Raw genomic sequence first — 26,538 nt, forward strand, 5'->3', positions numbered from 1 at the left:
CACTCTCTGACCCAAGGTCTGGCAGGTGCTAGTAGCACGGGTGGGACAGGTTCCCACTAGCGAGGGAGAATCCATGCCGCCCCTCTAATAGGAAACAGCAGTGGGAAGGTCCAAACCTGAGGGTGGTGTGGCCAATGCCACAGCCTAGCCGCCCATTTCAGACAGACAGGACCTCCTCCTTCCTTGGAGCCATCCTTCCTCTGACACCATCGTCCCTCTGTAACCAAGATGCTGAAGCCCAGAGGCCAACCACTTGGGTTTATAACTCTCCCACACATACTTCCTCACTGTGTGATTTGGAGTCAATTATAATCTCTCTGTACCTCAATGAGTTTCCTCATTGATAACATGGAATTCATAATAACAGTAACTTCATAGGGAGGGTTGTGGCAAAGATGAATCAAGTTATTGCATCATATCAAGTACTTAGAATCTCACACATATTACGTACTCAACAAATGTTAGCTATTCTTTTTATTACTATTCTCTCCGAGTAACTTTTATCCACCACATACACATATTCCAACATACCAGTTTAACAAACTGTTTTAGGGGTGGGTTACCAACTCCACCCATATTAAAAATATCTGTGGTGTACAGAGTTCAGGCTTTTACATCTACAACCGTTCAAACCAGATTTCCCTTAGGATCCTTTTGGCCACCAAGTTGATGGGGTCCTCTGTGTGTGTCTGTCCTCCGACATCATCATTGTTCTCAGAGTTGTCTGAATTCTAAGACAGCGTCTTCCCTGGAACCTGCTCACCAGACTCCCATCCTGGGCCCCTACTGTCTTGCTCTTAATTCTTAGCAGTGCCTCGCACACAGTGGAGCTGTAAGAAACGCCTGTTGACTTTAACTGAACTGGCTGCTCCTGCAGCCACAGGACTATGTTAACTGCCTTGGCTCCTCCGGCTTCCAGAGGCCTAGTCTCCAAGAAGGGCTCTCTTCCCCAGGGCGTCTCCTCCTCTTGCCTTATTTCTGGGCCCCCTGGTACTCTCTAATGAAGCATTAGCATATATGCAATTACTCCAGTCCCACTGGGGTTTACTTTCTAACCACAGAGGAAAATATATTCTCTATCTTGAAATCTTAAGGTAGGCAGAGATTTCTTAGGACACAAAACAGCACAAGCTATAAAAGTCAATATAAGTAAGATTCAGCAAAATTAAAAAAGATTTGTTCAGTAAAAGATACTATTAGAAAAGGGCCTTTTATTCTCACTAAAGGAAAATTAACAGAAAAGCCATAGATTGGGGGAAAATATTCACAACACGTATATCTGATAAAGGAACTTGAGCTGAGAATATATAAAGAACTAAACGTTGTAACACAAAGATGAACAAGGCAAGTTTTTAAATGGGCCAAAGGCTTAAGACACTTCACAAAAGAAAACACATGAATGATCAGTAAGTATATGAAAAGGTGCCTGTTATTGGTTATGAAGAAAACACAAATTAAAACCAAAATAAGATACCATTCACATCCCTTAAAACGGTTAAAAAAAAAAAGAAAAAAAGGAAGAAACAAAAACAAAAAGTAGACACTATTAAATGTTAGAGAGGGACTTCCCTGGTAGTCCTGAGGTTATGAATCCGCCTTCCAAAGAAGGGGACACAGGTTTGATCCCTGTGTACAACTCCACATGCTGTTGGGCAACCAAACCCGTGCAGCGCAACTACAGAAATGCCCACGCACCACAAAGACCCAGCACGGTGAAAAGCAAGTTTAAAAATAAATAAATAAATGTTAGAGAAGAGGTAGAACAACTGAAACTTTCAAACACTGCAAACCCGAGAGAACTATTTGGCAGTTTCTATTAAGGTTAAACATGAATCTACCCTTTGACTCAGCAATTCCACCTTATTTACCTAAGATAAGTGAAAACCCATATCCACAGGAAAACGTGGGCAAGAGTGTTCACATGAGCTGTACTCACACAAACTGCTGCAACTGGAGACAACTCAAATACCCATCAACAGATAAATGGACAAAGAGATTGCAGAATATTCATGCAATAAAGTACTTTTTAGCAAACGACTGACACAGTGATAACACAAGTGAATCTCTAAAACATTATTCTGAGTGAATGAAGCCAAAAAAAACAAACTAATATATAATGCCAGAAAGCACAAAAGTGGTTGCCTAGAGTTAGGGATTGGAGGTAATGGTGAGGTGGGGGGACATACCTGCAAAGGAGTGTGAGGGAAGGAACTCTAGGGTATGACTGAAATGTTCCTGATCTTGACTGAGGCAGTGGTACCCAACTGTATACATTTGTCAAAATACATTGAACTCACTTCACATCCATTAGGATGGCTACTATTAAAACAAAACAAATCAGAAAATAAGTGTCAGTGAAGATATGGAGAAACTGGATCCCATGTGTACTGCTGGTAGGAGTGTAAAATAGTATAGCCACTATAGAAAACAGCATGGTACTTCCTTTAAAAGTTAAAAATATAATAATTACTACGTGATCCAGCAATTCCACTTATGGGTATATATTCCAGGTATATACAATATGGAGATACATACATACATATTAATATACATAGTCTTTCCAAAAAATTGACATCTGGGACTCAATGAGATATTTTTACACCCATGTTCATAGCAGGATTATTCAAAATAGCCAAAAGATGGAAGCAACCTATGTGTCAACTGATAGATGAATGCATAAACAAAATGTGGTACATACAACAGAATATTATTCAGTCTTGAAAAGAAATTTGACACAGACTTGGAGGACATTATGTTAAGTGAAATAGTCAGACACAAAAAGATCACTACAATACGATTCCACTTATATTGAGAACTTAGAGTAGTCAAACTCATGTAGGATGGTAGTGCCGTAGGTGGAAGAAGGGGTGAGAAAGAATTATAGTCTAGCAGGTATAGAATTTCAATTCCACAAGAAGAAAAGCGTGGTAGTGATGGCTGCAAAACAATGTAGCTGTAATTACACCACCAAACTGAATGCTTAGAAATAGTTAAAATGGTAAGTTTTATCTTATGTGTATTTTACCACAATTTTTAAAAATAATTTTTATAGTATTCTTGCCTGGAAAATCCCATGGACAGAGGAACCTGGGAGGCTACAGTCCATGGGGTTGCAAAAGAGTCGGGCATGACTTAATGACTAAATGATAACAACAAACAACAATTACAAAGAAAAAAAATTTTTTTTAATAAAATAAAAAGAAGCAATTTTTAAAAGTGAACTCCTTAAAAAAAAACACCTCACTGAACTAAGCACTTAAGATCTGTGCATTTTATCATATGTAAATAATACTTCAATACAATAATAAACATGTCTACAGCCAAAAGTATGTGATTAAAATAATACACAGGTATACAGCTTTGCAGGCTGAGGGTGGCCTCTCAGGTAAAGCCTGCCCCTGTGAGTCTACCTTTAGCAATGTCCTCTCAAAGGTAAAATCCAACTCAGTGGAATCCAAAAATCCATACAGCTTTTGCATAGCATCATGGGTAAAGCCACATCTCCTCAGGGATAACGGCTATTCAAAGAGAAAAATCTGTCCAGCATAGTTAAGCTTTGCCACAGGTTACACTGTTTTTCCCACTCCATTTCCCAAGTTACTTTAAAATCAGAGGCCCTCAAAGAAACGTGAAAGGTCACTTAATTCCATTTTCCTCTTTCAAAAATACCGGAAGTAAACTATTCTGGGCAAGTAAGATTCTAAGACAGGAACCCCACTAACTGTTCACATAGCAACCCCAACCAGTTGATCATAAGCTACTGGTGTTGGTCTCCAGTTCTTGTCTCTTTTACCACTAGAGTTTCTGTATGTCCACCTGTACCCAGGTCACCCGGATCCCTCCTTATGAATCACAGACTACAGGCCATCATATCCTGAAACCCCCAATTCCAAGGCTGTATGTCCACCTGCACGCAGGTCACTCGGATCCCTTCTTATGAATCATAAACTATAGGCGACCATATCCTGAGACCCCAGTTCCAAGGCAGACCAGTACTCTTGATTTTCTCTCTTGTCTCAGCCAGCCTAGGTCTCAGGGGTAAAGAAGAACACCTCATCAGAAAAAGGAAACCTGAATCTAATGTCTGGTCTTTTTTTATAATCTGTCCCAGAGAAACTAAAGTCCACTCCATCTTTCTTTACAGAATTCTTGTGAGGCTGGAAGGAGGAGACAGACAGGATCTGAATGAGAAACTCAAGTACCAGAGGGGAATGACTGGCAAAGAGGTGGTGAGTGGCCAGGCTTCCTATTGTCCTGTTAGGTTTCATTTGCCTACAGGTGGGAAAACAGTTATTACATAACCCAGGCTTTCCCTCACCAACACTACCACCTCCATTTGCCACAAGGGAAGAAAACTCCCTTCCCAAATGAGCAGGAAAAGCAGCTGAGTTGTCTTCATAGATTTACACTACTTTGACCCTGGCAATCTGGAATCAGCCGGAGAAGAAACACGGCTCTCTTAAAATGTCACGTTTTCTTCTGGCGCTGCCCATGCCCTGTAAATACTGGAGATCTAGCTCTGTGGGTGACTCTCTCTCCCCCTGGATCAGCCACTCCTTCCGTGGACTAGAGTAGGCATCTATTTTCAAATCTTTCCTGCGTTCATGCTGACTCTGGCCAAAGAATACAAAAACAGAACTGTTAGAATTCTTCCATGGTGGATGTCTGATTCACATAGGGAACTTGCTATTTCTGATGCAGCCTCTCCCGTTTGTTTTTTTTTTGTTTTTTTTTTTTTCATGAAAAACCTCACGAAGGCAAAGGAGGGCCACGGAAGAAACTCGTGACAAAATCCAAAGGACTAGGACTGACATGAGACAAGATCAGAAGCTGAAAGGAACTGAAACTAACTAGAGGCAGATGGTGTGAACGTGTGTGTAAGAGACACAGAGAGAGAGAGCCAGAAAGAGGGGGAGTGTGAGATGAGTGACGTGTCTCCATCAGCTCAGTGGGGAATCCCTCCAGAAAACTCCAGCCCAGCCCACCCGCTTGAGCTGAGGAGCTGTGGGGTGGACCCTTTACTGACCCTACTAATTCCCCAAGCCAGACAAGAAGCAGAGTAGATGCAGGCAAAGGTGACCAAAGAAAAGAATCCTGGTGGAAAGGCATCCCTTATGTATCAAAGAACCAGGCATTGGGGATAGGAAAAGATGCCATCTCAGAGAGGCAGAGGGAAACGGGGAAAACCAGTAAGAAACAGGAATTGGACTCCTGCTTAAAGCTGATGCCAAGACAAAAAGGACTCAGGTGTTCTGTCCACCTTTCCTTTGACAGACACAGCCTGCACCTGTGTTGTGCAACATGGTAGCCACAAGCTGCCAAGCAGTTACTGAGTAATTGAAATGCAGCTAGTGCAACACAGAAAATAACTCAATTTGAATTTGAATTCCATTTAAAATTGAAGCAGTATAAAATATTTTTTCATAACACAGGACAGCAGCATTTTTTGGTGGGGCCACGATTCACTGTAACCGTTACACGTGCGGTGTGCTTGTCAGCCACATTGCATCTTTTCTAGTATTATACTGAATCACAGCACCAATCCACTTGCTGTCAACATATTGATTCACTTTGATATCATCTATGCATTAATGCAACATTTTGAATGTGTTTATTTGAATATGTTCTACAGACAGCATGAATTACAGTGATACCTATATAAATTGTAATTCATAATTACATTTAAACACTTTAATTATAACATTTTCTAGTGTGAAAAAATAACAATGAACACTTTTAAAATTTTTAAAAGAAGGTGGCTTACTGATGTGGAATTGAGTGAAGAGGCAGAAGCACTGTGACTGGTACAGTAAGGAAAAAGAGATTCAATTTGCATAAGAGTTAGTAAATTAATTGGATAGGTACAGTTTTTTTTTAATATAAATTTATTTATTTTAATTGGAGGCTAATTACTTTACAACATTGTAGTGGTTTTGCCATACATTGACATGGATCTGCCACGGGTGTACATGCGTTCCCCATCCTGAACCCCCCTCCAACCTCCCTCCCCAGCCCATCCCTCTGGGTCATCCCAGTGCACCAGCCCCGAGCACCCTATCTCATGCATCGAACCTTGACTGGTGATCCGGACAGGTGTAGTTTTAATCAGCACCATCTTATAGAAAAACTCGAATGGACTTTCTCTCCAACCCAGTGCTTTGGATCTACTGGGTAGGATAATTGATAATATTCATTTCACCTGTCTAGTTTTTTTTTTTTAAATGTGACTACTAGATAATTCAAACTTACATTTACGGCTCACTTGATATTTCTATCACATAGCACTGATCTACACATATCTTGTGTAAAAATAATTTTAAAATTTCTTCTTTATTTTTAATTGGAGGCTAACAGCTTTACAAGGTTGTATTGGTTTCTACTGTACAGCCGTGCAAATCTGCTCTAAGTGTGTATATATATATATATCCCCTCCCTTTTGAGCCTCCCTCCCGCCCTCCCCCCCACCGTCCGGCCCCTCTAGGTTGCCAGAGAGTTCCAGGCTGGGCTCCCTGTGTTTTATAGCAACTTCCCACTAGCTCTCCAGTTTACACATGCTAGTGTATATATGCAATGCTACTCTCTCCATTCAACCAACCCTCTCCTTCCCCTGCTGCATCTACAAGTTTGTTCTCTATGTCTGTGTCTCTATTCCTGCCCTGCAAATAGGTACATTAGTACCATTTTCCTAGTACCATTTTCCATATATATGTGTTAATATAGGATACTTGTTTTACTCTTTCTTGACTTACTTGACTCTGTTTAAGAGGCTCTGGGTTCATTCACCTCAATTCAACTGACATATCCGTTCCTTTTTATGGTTAATAATAATTATTACAGCTACTGCTGAGCATATACTTTATTGTGTCAGACATTGTTCTAAATACTTTACATGAATAATTATCTCAGATATCTCTTTTAAATCTCATCAAGAAAATTATTTATCTTCTTGGTGACTTCATTTCTCCCATTTTTTTTTTTAAAGAAAGAAAAACACAGTATGGGGCTATGACAAAAGAATGAAAGCCTTGGAATGTGTAAAGGCAATGCTTATTCCTGAAAATAATTCACTTAATTATTCAGAAGAAACAGTCAGGGAACTACTGGGCATCCTCAATATTTGACGGAAGAATAGCAGTCTAAACAGGAGGAGAAAAATGATTAGTGTAACACCGAGAAATCCTTTGAGACTAAAGATTTTGGCTTAAATATTCTGTATTCAGAACATCAAGGCCAAGGTTAATTTTCTGCAATCACCCTTTCCCTCCTTCCCAAATAGAAAGGGATTTGATTTTTAAAACGCTTATGTGTATTTAAGAGGGCTTACCAAATCTAATATTAATATAAGAAGGTTTACCAAATATTTAAATAATATTCTTTTCACTACTGTTTGGTTTCAACTATTCCCCCTTCCCCAAAATAGAATCCTCCAGCAGGAGTCCTTCTTAAAGAAATGAAGCATCTGCAGAGATCATGAAAAATTTAATATTAACACCTTGAGAGATCATAGAAAACAGATAATACTGGTTAGCTTAAAAAAAAAACAAAACTCTTTACTTTTTTATAAAATGTATATAGCAGAAAATTTATTATTTGGTTTATTTCTGTTTTAGCAACCTCAGGATTTTGTGGTTGTAACAATGAAATATGGATTTGGGATAGTTAGCATTAATTTTATCTGTCACTATCAACCTCTTTTTCCCTCCAGTCGTTATTGTTTTAAGTTGCCTGCCTGATCTGATAAACTTGTTTCCTAAACCCAGCAAGCATGTGGGAACAGGCAGAATGTTCCACTGCAGTGCTGAGAATTATGGCTCTTTCTTACAAAAGAAAAAGATCAACTTTCATAGGATTTTAGAGACTATGAGGCCTTTAGCAATCACATCTATTTCCCCCATTCATTTTATTTTATAAATTATTAAATCAAATCTAAGCACCGAAAAGGCCATTTTAAAACAGTGTATACATACCATCTACTTTCACTTTTTGCGTGTTCCAATCTTTTAGCAGTTGTAATCACAGTATGTATATCATTTTATGTCCTACTCTCTCCTCTTAATTTTCCTAATTTTACACAATCATCACATTTATTATTTTATTAAATTTATATTCTTCCATCGTATTGATACATTATAACTTATTTAATGTCCCTACTATTTGGTTATTCAGGTTTTTTTATGATATGACTACAATCTTCATAATTAGCTTTGTAGATTTTGTTCTTCTTTAGACCTATTCCTTGTGATACCAATACCTGGATAATTATGAATATTTCCTGTTGTCCTCCAAATTTACAAGGATATCCAATTCTCAGCCAGTCAAAACACGTTCAGTTGCTATACTTATTTATTATTTAATGTTTAGGTGTAAGACTGAGCCTTATCATAGGTTTAACTTCTTTGAATAACACCGAATCGTCTCTTTTTCTACTTATGCACTTTTTTGTGAATTATCTGCTTGCATTTTTGCCCATTTTAGGGATCCTGATGCTTTGCTAGCACATTTCTAGGAATTATGCACATATTATAAAACTTAATCTTTTATACCCAGAATTTATTATTGTCTTTTTCCAATTTCATATTTTCCTTTTAGTAGAGTCAAACTTTGGGAGAAAATTTTTAAATCATATCTATCCATCTTTTCCCCCCTCTTCTTATTACCTCAGTGGTTACAAAAGTCTCTTTTTTGATGAAATGTTGATAACCGTTAAGCTGGATGATGAATAGGTACATTAGGTCTCCTTTTACTATTCTGCCACTTTGGGTGTATGTTGGGAAAAGTTCATAATAAAAAAAATTTGTTTTTAAGTACTCATTCCCACTGCTAGAATAATCACTTTATTTTATTTCTGCCAGTTTTTCTCCCACGTCTTCCATATTCCAGTTGAGGAAACTCTTGCCTAGGAGGTTAAAGCAACTCTCTTACTATATGACTCATCTTGCTTCCCACCCACTAAACTTAGCCACAACATCTTCTGTTTTGGGCCCGGGGAAGACACCCAATGACAAGGCTATTTGGAAAGAGCTAGAATTCAGTTTAAGAAAATTTGGCTGGAAGATCCTAAGTAGCTGGTGCTTTATTCCTGCAAGCTTACTCCAACCCTGCCCCACTCGTGAGCCATGATAAGACAAGGGGTGTGCTGATAAACTTAATAGCTGGCTCTCCAAGGAAAGAAAACCCTGATTTGTAGCCATTTCTTTGGTGTAAATATTTTCAACATGATCCATTTCAAGTTACTTATGTGGTGTCACTGAACTTAGAGTTGGTAATCAGTAGACAAGGGTATGCCATTATACAGTATTTCCACCACACAGACACAAGAAACGTAAAGAACTTCAAGAACATATGTAACAGTAAAAAGTGGTAAAATAATTAGAAAGTGATGGGGTGTTTTCAATATAATTTACTGATAAATATTTCTACCTTAATATAATTCATTTAATCCTAAATTCATTTAATTTTTAAAAATGGCTATATTTAACAATTAGTTTGAAAAAACCCTGAACATTTAACAGTCATTTCTGATGAATTTCCCACGTGGCTCAGTGGTAAAGAATCCATCCGCCAATGTATGACACGCAGGAGATGTGGGTCTGACCCCTGGGTTGGGAAGATCCCCAGGAGGAGGAAATGGCAACCCACTCTAGTATTCTTGCCTGGAAAATCCCATGGACAGAGGAGCCTGGTGGGCTACAGTCCATGGAGTTGCAGAGTTGGACATGACTGAATGACTGAGCATGTACTCTGATGGGTTGGTATGAGAATGCCCCAAGACACCACTGGAGAACAGTAACAGAAGCAGGATTTTTTTTTCAAAAAACTGGGTTAAAAAAAATGACAAAACTTACCATTTTAATAGTTTTTAATAGTTAAGAGTATCTCTTCCCCATTGCTAGAATATTTGCTTTATTTCTATTTCCTATGTTTTATTCTATTTATCTTATTTCATTTTAAAATTCAGTGGCATTGATTACATTCACAATGTTGTACAACCATGACCACTATCCATTCCCAGAACTTCTCCATCATCCCACATAGAAACTTTCTACTCATTAAATAATAACTCACCATTTCTTCCTTACCCTAGACTCTGCAAACCATCATTCTGTTTTCTGTCTCTATGAATTTGAATTTTACCTTATATAGGTGGAATGATATATTTGTTCTTTTGTGTCTGGATTATTTCACTTGGCATAATGTTCTCAAAGTCAACTATGTTTCAGTGCTTATCAGAAATTCACTCTTTCTTAAGGTAAAAGCAGGGTTTTAAGACCAATATTTAAGGCTACCATGAATGCTCAGCATGGAAGGAGAGTGTGTGGGTGTCGCACCATCTTCTCTCCTCTGAGGTATCAACCTTCCTCAGATTCACCAACATACAGAAAACCCAGGGAATCAAGTCCACCCAAAGCATGGCCCCAGTGAGGAGGTCACAGGCAGCTTTAATAGGGAGCACAAAAGAATCTGAAAAAGGTAGAAGATCCCATGTGCATGATTAAAATTCCCCTATGTTTATATTTTGACTATATCCAGACCAGTATTTCAACCTAAAAGAAGTTCATACAACTAAGTGGTTGTGAAAGTGTGGTTCCATGACCAGGAACATCACCATCAACTGGGAATTTGTTACAAGTGTAAATTCATAGGCCCAGCCTCAGACATACAGAATCCAAAACTCGGGAAGTGGAGTTAAGAGGCTCCCCCACATGATTCTGATGCATTCTCAGATTTGAGAACCACTGCTCTAAAGTAATGATTCTGGATTCCAACTACAGATGCCTAAAAGGTTCCCAAACCATCCCATGGGCATAAGTATAGGTTCTTATTCATGATCCTTCACCAACAGTAAGTTGATGGGGACTCCCTCGTGGTCCAGAGGTTAAGACTTTGCCTTCCAATGCAGTGGGTATGTGTTGCATCCCTGGTGGGGAAGCTCAGAGCCCAAATGCCTCTGGGCCAAAAAACCAAGAACAAAAGTAATAATGTTAACAAAAGTCAATAAAGACTTTAAAAAATGGTCCATATTAAAAAAATCTTAAAAAGAATAAGGTAATGGGGAAAAAACAAGCAAAATTTTATTAATAGAAGGGGGAGTCATAACATTAACATCTTTTAATATGTTATACACATGCATGAATAAATATGACTCAGGATATGTGTCTGCCAAAGATTATTTGAATAGTAGCGTTCTCAATGGAGAAGGCAATGGCACCCCACTCCAGTACTCTTTTGTCTGGAAAATCCCATGGACAAAGGAGCCTGGCAGACTTCAGTCCATGGGGTCGCTAACAGTCAGACATGACCGAGCGACTTCACTTTCACCTTTCACTTTCATGCATTGGAGAAGGAAATGGCAACCCACTCCAGTATTCTTGCCTGGAGAATCTCAGGGACAGGGGAGCCTAGTGGGCTGCCGTCTATGGGGTCGCACAGAGTCGGACACGACTGAAGCGACTTAGCAGCAGCAGCAGTAGCAGCAGCAGAGTTCTCAAAACCATCCAGTGCAAGCACACCTTACTCCTGGCAGGCCTGATCTGTTAATTTACAAGATCCGTGAAACCCCAGATTCCAGTCTTCTCCCACGTTTGAGTGTTGGCCTAGGCTGTAAGGCACGCATTCAGTCCAGGAGACAGCAGGCTACGAATCCACAACAAGGGCAGAGCTCCGGTCCTTGCTTTAAGATCTAACCCCACCTGTGGGAGCCAGTTTATTCTGGCATCAAGCTGAGGCAGACTATTGTGCAAGATTTCTGCCAGGATTAGCAATAGTATCAATCTCTATTACACCCTCCTTCCTCACTGAGAGAGCCTTCATGAGTTGAGGGCCTGAGTTTGGTAGACCAGGAAGGTGGGACTCTCCTAGGAAGAAGGAATGACTGGACCAAGGCAAGCCCATTCCAACTGCGACAGCAGTCTACGAGTAGCCACGTGACGCACCGTGGAGGATGAGAAGTAAAGGCAAGCCTGTCTAGAGGCCTGGAGAAAGAGAGTTCCCCATGCTAAAAATGACTGAGTCAGCCTGCCAACTTCCCCCTTTCTTTTGGCCTTGGATGAAGGCACGACCTGGGCTTCCCTGGTAGCTCAGCTGGTAAAGAATCCACCTTTAATGCAGGAGACCCTGGTTCAATTCTTGGCTTGGGAAGTTTCCCTGGAGAAAGGTTAGGCTACCCACTCCAGTATTCTTGGGCTTCCCTGGTGGCTCAGACAGGAAAGAATCCGCCTGCAATGCAGGAGATCTGGGTTTGATCCCTGGGTTGGGAAGATTCAATGGAGGAGGGCATGGCAACCCACTCCAGTATTCTTGCCTGGAGAATCCCACGAACAGAGGAGCCTGGCGGGCTGCAGGTCATGGGGTCGAAAAGAGTCAGACATGACTGAGCAGCTAAGCACAGAAGGCATGACTCAGTGTCCGGAGCTATGGCTTCAAAAGGATCCTAATTAGTACAGAGGGTAAGGCACCTGGCATGGTATCTTGGGAAAAGCTCTTAAACTTTAGTGGGCACAAAAATCTCCTGGGGAGTGTTTAGAAATACAGATCTGGGGGATGTCAGACTCTAGAGCTTGAGTCAGTACATTTTGGGTGGGGCTCAGAGACCTTACTCAATCAAGGTTCAATATGCAGTCCTGGTTATTCTCACACCCAGCTCTGAGCCCTGACTCTCAAATAGGTGGTCTCTGCATGAGACCCCCTGTTTCAAAACTGCCACTTGCTGTGTGTGCAGGCACTCATCGTCTTTACTTAAACATTCATTGCAGGGCTTCCTTGATGGCTCAGTGGTAAAGAATACTCCTGCCAATGCAGGAGACCCGGATTCGATCCCAGATCTGGGAAGACCCCACGTGCTGAGGAACAATGAAGCCCATGCACCACAGCTACTAAACTTGTGCTCTAGAGCCTGAGACCGAACTACTGAGTCCACATGCCTCAACTACTGAAGCCCGCAGGCCCTAGAGCCCATCTCGGCAACAAGAGAAGCCACCACAATGAGACGCCCATGCTTCACAACTAGAGAGTAGCCCCACTCTTTGCAACTAGAGAAACGCCCACACAGCAACGAAGACCCAGCACAGTCAAAAATAACAAATAAATAAATGTAAAAAAATTTTATTTTGCTCCTATCAGGTACTAGGCATTGTGAAAGAAACAAAGATGAAGATGATTTTGCTCTCAAGGAGCATGTAAGCCTGTAAGAGAAACAAAACTAGTACATAGCCAACCCAGTGACAAAGCAGCACCCGGCAGCTATTAATATGAGAACTTCAAGGAAGGGAGAGACTGCAGACTAAGGAATCCCACCTCACTCCCCCACCCAAGAGAGTCAGAGTCTGATTAAGGTTCAGATAGGATTTTAACAGCAAAGAGTCTGTAGGCGAAGACAGTAAAAATGAGGCTTCCGCTCTGATTATGACTGGTAAGACTTATTTGGAAAAGAGAATATTTGACCTTTGAGCAATACAGGTTTGAACTTCCCCAGGACAATTTATACCTGAGTTTTTTTTTTCACTAAATGCCACTGCACCACTACACTATCCACAGTTGGCTGAATCTGCAAATGTAGATCCCAAGATATCCAAGAACAAAGGATAAGGCGGTGGGGAAGTGGGAAGTATAAAGTGATACGTGGATTTTTCAACTGGGCAGGAAACGCATCAAGGGTCAAATGCATTAAGTTTGGCTGGTTTAAGGATATGATGGGAGTGGAGACAAAGAATGGAACAATCATTTTTAAAAACGGGTCATTTGGGGGACCTCCCTGGCTATCCAGTGCTTAGAACTCTGTGCTTCCAGTGCAGAGGGTGCAGGTTCAATCCATGATAGGGGAACTCCAATTATAAATGCTATGCAGTGTGGCCAAAAAAAAGCCTCTGGACTAGCCCTGCTCTGGCTGAATGGCACTCCTCCATGCCTGTGCACAAGCCCTTCTTCTCCGATTCCCACCTCCAAGATTACTATCATTCCCCCTCCAGGAAGTCTTCTCTGATCACCCATGATGGGGTTAGGTGCACCTCCTCAGTTCTATGGCAGGTTGTGCACAGTGTATTGAGTCACTTCTCATGCAGTCCTATGAGTTTTTAATTGTTGATTTGCTTGTTTATCTCCCTAAGGATGGGGTCTGGGTATTTTACCCTTGAATATCTAGCATCTGTCACATTGTATAATAAATAAATGAACCTTTATCCATTTGGTGGGGGCCACTGACATTATGCCCACCAACTGAAGGCCCTTTCACATGCATGTCCAACCATATCTTTCAGGTAAATTCCTAGTATTCAAATGCATGGAACACAAGTCAATGGATTTTAAAATTTTGGGAAACACTGCCAAATTTCAGGGCAATTCTTAACATAGTGTCTAGGCATTTGACTGATCTCAAGCATCTTGAACATTTAAGACAAATTCTTCAAAGGTGGTGGTTCAGGTTCCCACAGCAAAGCTCTCTGTCCAGTTCAAACATAACTGAACAAGTTGCTCCCAATAAAATCAACACAACAGGCAGATTCCTGGGTCCCACCCTGTCATACTGCATCAGAACTCTGGGGGCAAGAATCTGTATGCTGTGCAAGCTTCGAGGGGGATGCATGCAAAGTTTGGAAACAACTGCTTTAGAAGTCATCTTAGTTTAACCTTCTCCCCTTCCCAGCGCCATCAGAAAGGGGCTGTGGAGTTTCTGCCCAGATATCTCCGGTGACAGAGCTCCTGCCAACTCCAAACCCATCCAGCCTGTGGGTTTCAAAAGTCATTTCCTTAAATTCAACCAGAACACTCCTGCCCAGCTCCTCTCAGGGCCACAAACAGTGAGCTGATTCCCTCATTCACAAGCCAAGTCCCTCCTGAAGCTAGGGCCGTTAACCTGTATCCCCACACTACTGCCAGCTCCAGTTCTTCCCACCATAGTTTACATATCAGCTTGACCAGAAGAAAGATGAAAAGGAAAAGAAAAACATTTGGTCAAGATTAGTTTATAAACCAGGAAGCTGCAAATCCAAATGCCAAATCACTCTGAACCAAGCACTGACAGAGCCACAGTAAGGCAGGGAGCCGAAGGGAACAGGCTTTAGTACCCACTGTGTGTGTGCATGTGCACACGCACACGTGCATGCTCAGTCGTGCCCAACTCTTTGCAACCGTATGGATGGTAGCCCACCAGATGCCTCTGTCCATGGGATTTTTCAGGCAAGAATACTAGAGTGGGTTGCCATTCCCTCCTCCAGGGGATCTTCCGGACCCAGGGATCGAACCCAAGTCTCCCGTGTCTCCTGTATTCGCAGGTGAATTCTTTACCACTGTGGAAGCCAGTATCCAGCAGCTGGATTTAAATCTTTTTGCAAGGAGTCTGACCCTTGAACCACCACTTGGAGCCTTGGGATCTCTTCTGTAAAACAAGTTTAATAATCCTGCGTCAGGTTGGAAAAAAAAAGGATTAAATGAGGGGACTTCCCTGATGGTTAAGAATTCATCTTCCAATGCAGGGGCACAGGTTTGATGCCTGATCGGCGAATTAAGATCCCACATGCTGCAGGGCAACTAAACCTGTGCGTCACAACTACTGAGCCCAAGCACCACAACAAAAGGTCACGCATGTTGTGAGGATCCCACATGCTACAACTAGCATGCTATTCAAAGTCCTTCCAGGGAAGACACTGCAGCATCTACCAAACCGCCTCTATAAGTAGCCCTCATTGTAGTGAAAGCAAACTCCCAGCTTATGTTTGGGCCAAACCACAGCCCAAAGTCCAAACAAAAATTTTAGAAGTTTCTTCTTTTATATAAAGAAAGTATTTAAAATTTGAATCCTACCACAAAGTATACCTGTAATTGTTTTAGTATAAAAAACATTTTTAAATGGGGAACGCATGTACACCCATGGCGGATTCAAGTCAATGTACGGCAAAACCAATACAATGTTGTAAAGTAAAATTAAATTAATTAATTAATTAAAAAAAACATTTTTATCCTCAAATATCTGGATAAAATTGGACAACCAAGGAAAATTCCCTCTCTCCTTTATTCTGAATCATCAGGTACTCTTTGGCAGAACGTCTGTTACTTGAGTGCCTGCCCTCACCTCCATCTCCCTTGGAGAATAGCAGGTTTAGTCTACCAGCAGATGAGCAAGCACTGGGAAAACTGATGAGCGGTAGATATAAGAAGAGAAATGGGCCACCAACTACAGTTTGAAATGACCGGGTAGTCATCACCCTTTCAGCATCCCCTTCAGACACTGAGGGCTGGCCTGCTTGGACTTGGCTACACATGTTACTCTCTAAAAAGCTTTCAGACAAAAAATATCCCTAACCAAATGCAAGCATATCTAGGAAGGAAATTCACAGCACTTTTGACCCAGTAGTTGTGTGTATGTCTATCTGTGTTTGCACTCATGTGTGTATCCCCAAAGCAAAAGAAATATGATCTAAGCTGAGGGAGGGGGCCTGGCCTTGACCAGAAAGGACCCTGGGAAGTCAGCCGGTCCTGGCCGGCTATGGTTACCCATTTCCTCATTCCTGCCCACTTCCTCTGTAGCTTGCTCTTCCACCTCTGTCATCTGAGAATTCCATGGCAACTAAAGAGCTAGAGCTTCCCTATCAACAGAGTTACTTGCAATATAAGGAGGAGGTGGAGAGTACTAGCATTGATGGGCAATGGGATGCATCACTTTAGACGCGAGTAGGGTGGGGGATCCTAGTCATTCTTCCCACTGTCACCTGCAGAGAGGCAGATACTCACTTTTCCTGAAAGCTGTGGGTTACTCAGGTCTCACACGCTCCCAACAGCTTACAGAAGACTTTCATCAATTTGGGAAGCACTTAAAGTTGGGCAGATTGTTGAAAAGCAATAACCTCTTTGGTTTCAGAGTCTCCAGCTGGTCAAAGCCACGACCACAGAGTAAGACTGGGCCATTCGCAGGCTCAGTTCATGGATCTCACAGTAGTAACAGATTCCCATGTGCCAGGCATTGTACTGAAAGCATTAGGTCCACAAGGAGAGAAAGAGTAAGAGACCAGGAGAAAGGAGTAAGTTTCTTTAAAGGAGTAAAGAAAGAATTAAAAAAGCAAAACGCGGGTGTTAAGAGTCAGTTCCAGGGAATATTACTCAATCCTTTCTTTGTAATGCCTAAATCCAGCACAGCGCTTGGCACATGAACTCGATAAATAACTGCAGGGACCTCTGACATTCTAGGCTCCACACACTGCTATGGAGGTCCTTCTGCGAGGGGCGGGTGGATACGGGCGGTGTCTGCCTCCAGCTCGCCCACCCGGAGCGAGTCCCGGCCGGCTCCACCCTGTGCCGCCGCCGGCACCTCCGCCTGGGCGCGGCGCCCGACCGGCCACCCCCGCGAGGCCCTACCGAGTTGCCGCACCCCTTCTGCAGCCCAGGACCCCGGCCCGGGGGCCCCCTTACCCCAGAAGCCGAGATGGGACGGCGCCCGTTCTCTGCTGCCACGGAGATCACACCCAGGCAGGGCCGGGCAGCGGGTCTTATCCCGGACGGACCCGCCCCGCTTCGGGGTGGAGACTGAGCCCAAGTTCCTGGTTGTCCCTCTGCCCACGAGACCGGAAAGTCCTCCGCGGCGAAGCGCACCTGGAGTCCGGGGAGGAGGGGATGACGCCCCCGGCCTCGTCCCCGCCCGGGATCCCAGATCGCCGGCCCCACCCGGGTTCCCGCGAGTCGGAGCAGTGGGACTCTCGGGTTGCGGGTGCCCGGGCGCCCCTGCACTCGCGGAGGCCCGCGCCCAGGGCCTCTCCTGCCCGCGCCCTGCGCCCACCGCGGCCGGGATTGCCGCTCAGAGTCAAAGCTTCCTCCCCGGGACGCTGCACTTTCTCAGGGCCAAGTGGAAAGTGGAACGGCACATTTACATTCCCGCGAAACTCCCAGTCGTTCCACTTCTCCCTTGAGAAAAACCGAGTTCCCTTTCTTGGGGAATGGGAGTTTGGAGCAATTCCAGAGCTTTCTCTCTTTACCTATAAATTACCTGGGTTCGCTGCTGGTCCGTAGCTCCCAGGTTCGGCTTTGAAGCAGAACTTCCTACCCCTTCTTAAACAGTCTTGTATGTTAGTATCTGCCTCCCCTACAGGACTCGAGCCTCTTGAAGACACTGACTGGGTACGTGGTCATTGCACACACACCCAGTACCATGCTGGTTCATGGCAGGTACTGCGTGAGTGCTTGCGAAATGAACGCATTGGGTATATAAGTAAATTCGGACTTTATTTCACAGAAGGTAGGAAGTTTTGGAGAGTGTTTTATACCCAACAGATAAAGTGGCTGTTAGCACCCTGATAGCTGTAGAGGTAACGATAAATTATTTCCTTAAGATGCAGCTAAAGAGGGTGACAATATGGTTAAAGGCATGGGTTTTGTAACCAGACTGATTTGGAGTCTGCCTCCCTTTTCTCTGCTTGATACTCTGAAGCTTCTGAACTTCAGTTTATGAACTAACATGGAAGAAACTAAGTTAACAAGACAAAGAGTGGAAAAAGAATGAAAAAAGGTTAATTAATTTTTCTCAGAGGGATTAGAAAAACTACTTATTCCTTAAAAAGTAAAAAATAAAAGGTTAGAAATTGAGCAGATGCACCCTGCCAAGGTCACCTTTACTAGGCAGGTGTACCCAACTCACAGCAGCCTTTTTCTTCCACATAACCACCCTCATGCCGGGTTGGGAAGCCAGAGTCATTGCTAACTTTACAGGATACAAAAGGCCAAGAACTGATCTTTGAGAGCCTTCCTATTCCAGAACTCGCATGGGCTTAGCCTGAGGCTAAATTTCTGCAGAAACCACTCCTGTGTTGTTTCTTCCTCTGTGCAATCCTGCTTGACTCATAGGTTTTCCTGAGAATATCCCCTCACTAAAGCACTTACACAAGAATCTATATCTCAGGCTTTGCTTCTAAGCCACCTGAGCTACAAGTATTTTATTTTATTTAATTAAAAAAATTTTTATGAGTATTTAAAAATTAGTATAATCATTGAAATTAAAGACTCAAAGAAGCCTTTAAACTAAGAATAGCAGGGGACTTCACTGGTGGTCCAGTGGCTAAGACTCCACACTCCCAATGCAGGAGCTAGATCCTCTAGATCCCACATGCCCACCACAATGCCACTCCTCCTACCCCTTCCCACATCCCCTAATCTCCCACTGCAAGTAAAACCCTCATGGCACAGTGAAGATCTGGAGTGTCGCAACTAAGATCCAGCATAGTCAAATAAATTAACTAATTAATTAAAGATAGAATGAGCAAATGCATTGCTCCCTCTTGAAATCTGACACAAGCAATAGTAGATTTTTTTTTAAAGGAATGAACTAGGGCCAATTGTACCAACATGAATGGACCTAGAGATTATCATATTAAGTGAAGTCAGAAAGAGAAAGACAGATATCATATAATATCACTTATATGTGAAATCTAAAATATGACATGAATGAACATAGCTAAAAAACAGAAAACAGCCTCACAGTTAGAGAATAGACTTGTAGTTGTCAAGTGGAAATAGGGTGGGAGAGGGAAAGATTGGGAGTTTGGAATTAGGAGATGTGAACTATTACATATAAATAAGATGGATAAACAACAAGATCCTACTATATAGCACAAGGGACTGTATTCAATATCCTGTCTGTAATAAGCTATAATGGAAACAATATGAAAAAGAATATGCATAACTGAATCACTTTGCTGTTCAACAGAAATTAACACAACATTGTAAATCAGACAAACTTAAATAAATTTTTTTAAATAGTAGATTTAAGAAAACTCACAAGAACAAAAGAGGGAAAATAATTAAATTTAGGAAACTGGAAAGCAGATACTGCAGGTAGTAATTGACTTAGCAGACCCGAGAAAACTGACTCCTAAGACACTAGTAGAGAAAGCCAAGAAGCAACATGATATTATAGATTTACCCAGGATAACCCAGGTATTGCTGCACCAGGTCCTTCTAAAAGTAGGTATGTAATTCTGACAAAAAACAGAGGATTTTTCATTAAGAATGTACTGGAAGCAATGAATCTCCTCTGCATACTTCCCAATACTACACAGGTGTCACCGCTCTCTCCCATTTGGGTGGAAAATTGGAAATATTCTCTGGAGGGGATAAAGCAGAGGATCTCTGGAATGGGGCATACAAGGTATAGTCAAGATGTTCTGGCTATCTAAGGCTAACCAATAAACTACACAGATTTTGATAACTAAAATCAATGGCCGTTTTCTTACATCTCGTGATTTTGTAGGTCTGAATTTCAACAGGCCTTGGTAGTTCCTCTGTTTTGTGTGACATCAACAAACATCACTTGGCCTCACATGAGTCAGAATAGTTATTATCAAAAAGACAACAAGTAGCAGTGAGGATGTGGAGAAAAGGGAACTTCTGCACTGTGGGTGGGAATGTAAATTGGTGCAGCCATTATAGAAAACAGCATGGAGATTCCTCAAAAAATTAAAAATAAAACCATCGTATGATCCAGCAGTTCCACCTCTGGCTAATTATCTGAAGGAAACAAAAGCACTAATTAGAAAAGATATATTCACCTCTATGCTCCTTGCAGCACTATTTATAATAGCCAAGATATGAAAGCAACCCAAGTACCCATCAAGAGATAAATGAATAAATTATATATATATATATATATATACACACACACATATATATACACACACATTACACACAGGCTTTCCAATTGGTGCAGTGGTAAAGAATCCACCTGCCAATGCTGGAGACACAAGAGATGAGGGTTCAATCCCTGGGTGTCAGGAAAATCCCATGGAGAAGAAAACAGCAACCCACTCCAGTATTCTTGCCTGGGAAATCCCATGGACAGAGGAGCCTGGCAGGCTATAGTCCATGGAGTCACAAAGAGTTGTACATGATGGAGTACACACACATGCATACATATATAAGATTTAGTTCACATATGGAATCTAAAAGACAAAACAAATGAACAAAAATAACCAAACAGAAACAGAGCCATAGATACAGAGAACAAACAGCTGGTTGCAGTGGGGAAGCGGTGCGGGAAGGAGAGAAATGGATGAGGGAGGTTAAGAGGTACAAATTTTCAGTTACAAAATAAGTGAGTCACAGGTATGAAGGAAGTCACATTGTGGGGAATACAATCAATAATATGTAATATATTTTTATGGTGACAGAGGCCAGCTAGGCTTATCATGGTGATCATTTTGAAATGTACAGAAATATCAAATCATTATGTTACGTACCAAGAACTTTTATATAAATGTGTGTGTGTGCGTGTGTATATGTGTATGTGTGTATATATATATATGTATGTGTGTGTGTGTTTAAAATATACACCAGATAAGACTTTTTAGAAGGTTCATTTGGTAGTATTCAGCTGGCAGTTGGGCCAGTCTGAAGGATTCACTTACACGTCTGGCACCATGACAAGATGAACTGGAAGCCTGATAGCTGGCACTGTCCATCAGAACACATACACATGCCCTCTCCACATGGCAGTAACAGGATGGTCAGATTTCCTATGGAGGTTCAGGGCAAGGCACCCAAAAAGGACTCCAAGAAATCCAAGCAAAAGTTACTGGGCTTCTTACTACCTAGGCTGGGCAGCTCTTGAATGTTACGTCTATTGCATTCTCTAGCTCATGGAAGTCACTAAGGCCAACCCAGATTCAAAGAAGGGGAATTAGGTTTCATCCCTGAATGGGAGGACTAGCAAAAAAATTGCAGCCACCTTTAATCTACCACACAAGCATAGGGGAATGGTACTGAAATTGAAGATCTATCAATACATGAAACCTAACATAAAGAATATTGAGCTGCTCAGTATTCTTCCTTCACTTGACTCCTACAACACTGGCAACCAAGATGAAGAGTTTGAAATACTCTTCTCTGGGGAAGAGTAAAGACCTAAGAGACTGTCATCAGTTAATTAATGAAAACTGGAGCTACCCTTTAGAAAATTCACTGTAGTCGAGCCCCACCCCTTATACAGGCATAAAGAGCTTCCAGGGAGCTTTTTATTTCAATTTAAATTTTTTGAATTTTATTTTTCTTTTAGCTTTATTAAGGTATAATTGAAATACAACACTGTATAAGTTTAAGATGCACAGCATAATGATTTGGCTCACATCCATCGTGAAATGATTACCACAATAAGTTAATGAGGATCCATCATCTCACACAGATACAAAATTAAAGAAATAGAAAAAAACACTTTGTGTGATGAGCATTCTTAGGATTTACCCTCAATGACTTTCATGTGTAACACACATCAGTGTTAATTATATTTCTCTTATTGTAGATTACATCCCTAGTACTTATCTATCTTGTAACTGGAAGCCTGCAGTACCTTTTGACTACCTTCATCCAGTTATTTCTACCACCCACCCCCAACCCCTGGTACCCACAGATTTGATTGTTTTTCCTGTGAGTTTGTATGTTTGTTTTTGAAATATAACTGACCTCAAACACTATGTTAGTTCCTATTACACAATGCAGTGATTTTTTTGTAAACATCAAAATGATCACCATGATAAGCCTAGCTATGATATGTTGCAATACAAAGATATTACTTAGATATTGACTATATTCCCCACACTTTCATACCCATGATTCATTTGTTTTGCAACTGGAAGTTTGTTCCTTTAAATCACCCTCATCTCTTTCTTTCCTTTCCCCAGCCACATTCCCTCTGGTAACCACCTCTTTGTTCTCTATAATTCTGTTTCCATTTTCTGTTTGTTCATTTGTTTTACTTTTTTAGATTCCAAATATAAGTGAAATCATACCATACTTATCTTTCTTTGTCTGACTTATTTCACTGTAACACAGTACTCCCTAGGTCTATCCGTGTTAAAAATGGCAGGATTTCATTCTTTTTTTTCCAGGTAGCATTTTACACCTCAGTCTTAGGGTTGCTAGATAAAAAACAGGATACTTAGTCCCTTAGGATACTTGACTGCAAGGAGATCAAGCCAGTCAATCCTAAAGGAAATCAGCCCTAAATATTCATTGGAAGGACTAATGCTGAAGTTGAAGCTCCAATACTTTGGCCACCTGATGGGAAGAACTAACTCACTGGAAAAGACCCTGATGCTGGGGAAGATTGAAGACAGAAGGGGATGACAGAGGATGAGATGGTTGGATGGCATCACCAACTGGATGGACATGGTTTGAGCAAGATCCGGGAGTTGGTGATGGACAGGGAAGCCTGGGGGTGCTGCAGCCCATGGGGTCGCAAAGAGTCGGACATGACTGAATGACTGAACTGAACTGACTTAAAGTGGAATTTCAAATAAACAGCAAAGAATTTTTTATTAAATTACAAAATACTTAAATAAGTATGCCCTAAATATTGCATGAGATATATTTATATTAAAATTATTTATCTAAAATTCAAAGTAAACTAAGTGTCCTGTTTTGTTTTGCTAAGTTTTACACTATTAAGTAAGAGCAAACAGTCAAATGGCATCAGAATTTAAGGGAAGGATCTCAGATGAAATAGAATAGGACAAAAGAAACTTGAAAGAAACAGCTATAGGGAGAGGTGAAAATTTTGAAAAATCTTTCATTGATCTCCCTTGAGAAATAAAAATAGAATAGAAATAGAATAGATTCTCTGAAAATGAACATTCAGAGGACCAAATAGAAGTCAAGTTAAAAATATAGCAAAAATTTAAAACTCAGTAAAACAGTAGAAAGATGGGGCTTTCCTGATGGCTCAGATGATAAAGCATCTGCTTGCAATACAGGAGATCCAGGTTCAATCCCTGGGGTGGGAAGGTCTCCTGGAGAAGAAAACGGCTACCCACTCCAGTATTCTTGCCTGGAGAATTCGATGGGCAGAGGAGTCTGGCAGTCTGCAACCCATGGGGTTGCAAAGAGTCAGACATGACTGAGCGACTAAACACTTTTACTTTCACAACACAAAGTTGAAGAAATGTCCTAAAATGTAAAGACAGAAGGCAAAAAGAAAAGAAGGATGTAAGAAAGGGTAAGAAAATTCAAAAGCCAGCCCAGGATTCCTGGGAAGCAGAAAGCAAGAAATCAATTAACTATTAATAGTTCAGTCATATATATTTAGAACTAAAGGGCATGATTTTCCACATTGGAAGTGCTCATTGACTCCAACAAAATGTACAAAATCACACCCACACCTAGGCACACCATGACAAAATTTCACAAGAGTGGGTACTTAAGAGTAGATCTTTCCAAAGAGCAAAATGAGGCTGAATACAAAGGACCAAGAACCAGAATGGCATCAGATTTCTCCCTAGCAACACATGAAACTGGAAAACAATGGAATAATGTATTTGCAGTTCTGGGAGAAAATTTCTTCCAATATAGATTCTTTGCCCATCCAAGCTATCAGTCAAGTGTGGGGGTAAATAAAGATATTTTCAGACATGCATGATATTTAAAAAATTTTTATTTCCCAAGAAACTTTTCTTAAAAAGCTTTCAGGTGATATGTTCCACCAAAACAAGGAGGTAAGCCAAGAATTTAAAAAATAAATAAATAGCGGAATGGGCAATTGAAAATTGAATGGCAGGAAAGGGAAGTTAGTTAACACTATAGTTTTTGAGTCTAATTTTCTTAAAATGTAGAGTATTATCTAACATTTATATAAGCACTTACCATTGCAGGCAGATTCTTTACCATCTGAGCTACCAGGGAAGCCCTTAGATATAATATTTCATCTTGCATGGAGTGTCAGTATTACTATAGATGGCATACAATCATTTACAAAATTATATTAAACTTCCTGTGGCAGGTTGCATTTTTCAAAATCATTTGCAATAATATATTTAGTCTCTTGTGTTCTTCCAACCCCACCTTCCCTACCTAGTCAAGAGATGGCATCTTTGTTCCTGTTCTTTGGACCTGAGTAGACTTCTTGGGTGAGTTTCTGTAACTACACAAGAAAGTAATGCTTTTGAAGCTGGCTCTTAAAAATTGATACAGTTTCCATCTAGTTCTCTTACTCAGAGCATATGCTTGTGGACCCATGAAGTGCCCTGAAGTCACCATGCTGCGGAGACCACACAGATAGACAACATGTAGACAGAGAAAGTCGGAGGAACCCCAGCTGTTTCAGCTCCAGCAGTTTGAACATTCCCAGACTCAATGGCAAACATGCTAATGAGGAAAACAGATGACCCCTACATCATCCTTGCCTCATGGCAACCAGGTGAGAGACCCTGAGTGAGAACCACCTAGAGGAGCCCAGCCCATCGCCAGAATCCTGAGAGATGATGGTAGTATATGATTATCATTGCCTCATATCATCAACATTGGGGTGTTATTTCATGTCACAATAGATTACCAGAACACTTCTAGATAGAAGTGGGGGGGGGGGTGTCCTAGCCCAGACTTCTGAATATCCCTCCCCAATACTCACTGAAATGCCCGTAGCACGTAGAGGGGAAATTTTTACCCTGAGTGGCAAGCTCCTCTCTGATATCCAGTCTGGCTGCTGGCCCAGAAGGAGGTGAGGACAAAGGCAAGATAACCTTCAGCCCTCTGGGACAGTGGCTTTGCAAAACATTAAGAAGAAACCTTGCAGGAGTGACATTCCTTGCCAGATGGCTCTCTTCACAATCTTTATAGGCTGCTGGAAGGTAATCGATCCTCCAGCCTAAGATATTAGAAGAAGATTCTAAGGGCATCCAAACAGACAGGCAGGGAGCCAAGAAGAATTAGCTCATCCTCTTTGGGAACAAATGCAAAGCGTGTATTAATCTTTTAGCATTCAAGGATGAGTAAGCATAAAAAAGGATATAAAACCATGAAAAAATTCTGGAACATAGAAAAGAGCATCTAAGAGACAGAAGAAGAAACTGATTTTTCAAGTTTTACAATATGAAGCAGAAGTAAGTTTGAAACTGTTTCTTCTATAACTTTGATAGACTGAACAGAACAAAAAACATAGAAGGGATCGGAGTAATTTTATTTATGAGGTAGAATAAATAGTTATGAACTAGATTGGATTATTCCATATTCTAGAGAGAAAAGAGTTTTTTACAATCATCTACTGAATAGTCACAAAAACTGACAAGATATTTTTCTGCAAAGAAAACCTCATAAAATTTCAAAATGAAAATAGCATCTCTGGACTTGCCTCGTGGTTCAGTAGTTAAGAATCAGCCTACCAATGCAGGGACATAAGTTCATTTTCTGGTCCGAGAAGGTTCCACATGCTTCAGAACAGCTAAGCCCACACGTCACAATTACTCGGCTGGCGTGCCGCAACTACTGAAACCCATGGGCCCTACAGCCCCTGCTCTGCAACAAGAGAAACCACCTCAATGAGAAGTCTATGCACCGAAACTAGAGAGTAGCCCCCACTCACTCCAACTAGAGAAAGTTCATGTGCAATGAAGACCCAAAGCAGCCAAAAATAAAAATTAATTAATTTAAAGACTAACATCTCTGTCCCTACTCTTTGGACTTGAGTGGACCAGCTATACCACTTCTTAGCTGATGACCTTAAGAAAAACAATTATCTTTTCTATACCTTAGTTTTCTTGTTCATAGAACAGAGATAATAACAGTACCTATCTTATAGGTGCT

General features: G+C 41.3%; 1 protein-coding gene across 1 annotated transcript in view; it reads right to left on the bottom strand.

Annotated features, from left to right (window-relative positions):
- The window catches only part of ANXA4 (annexin A4), a 73,155-nt gene extending 55,631 nt beyond the window's left edge, over positions 1-17,524 (bottom strand). The window contains exon 1 of the mRNA XM_065929003.1: positions 17,398-17,524. The gene's annotated coding sequence lies outside the window, so the exon portion shown is untranslated. The remainder of the gene's footprint in view (positions 1-17,397) is intronic.
- Between the last annotated feature and the right edge of the window lie 9,014 nt (positions 17,525-26,538).

This window comes from Muntiacus reevesi, chromosome 3 (genome assembly GCF_963930625.1).
Source record: "Muntiacus reevesi chromosome 3, mMunRee1.1, whole genome shotgun sequence".
Classification (NCBI taxonomy): Eukaryota; Metazoa; Chordata; class Mammalia; order Artiodactyla; family Cervidae; genus Muntiacus; species Muntiacus reevesi.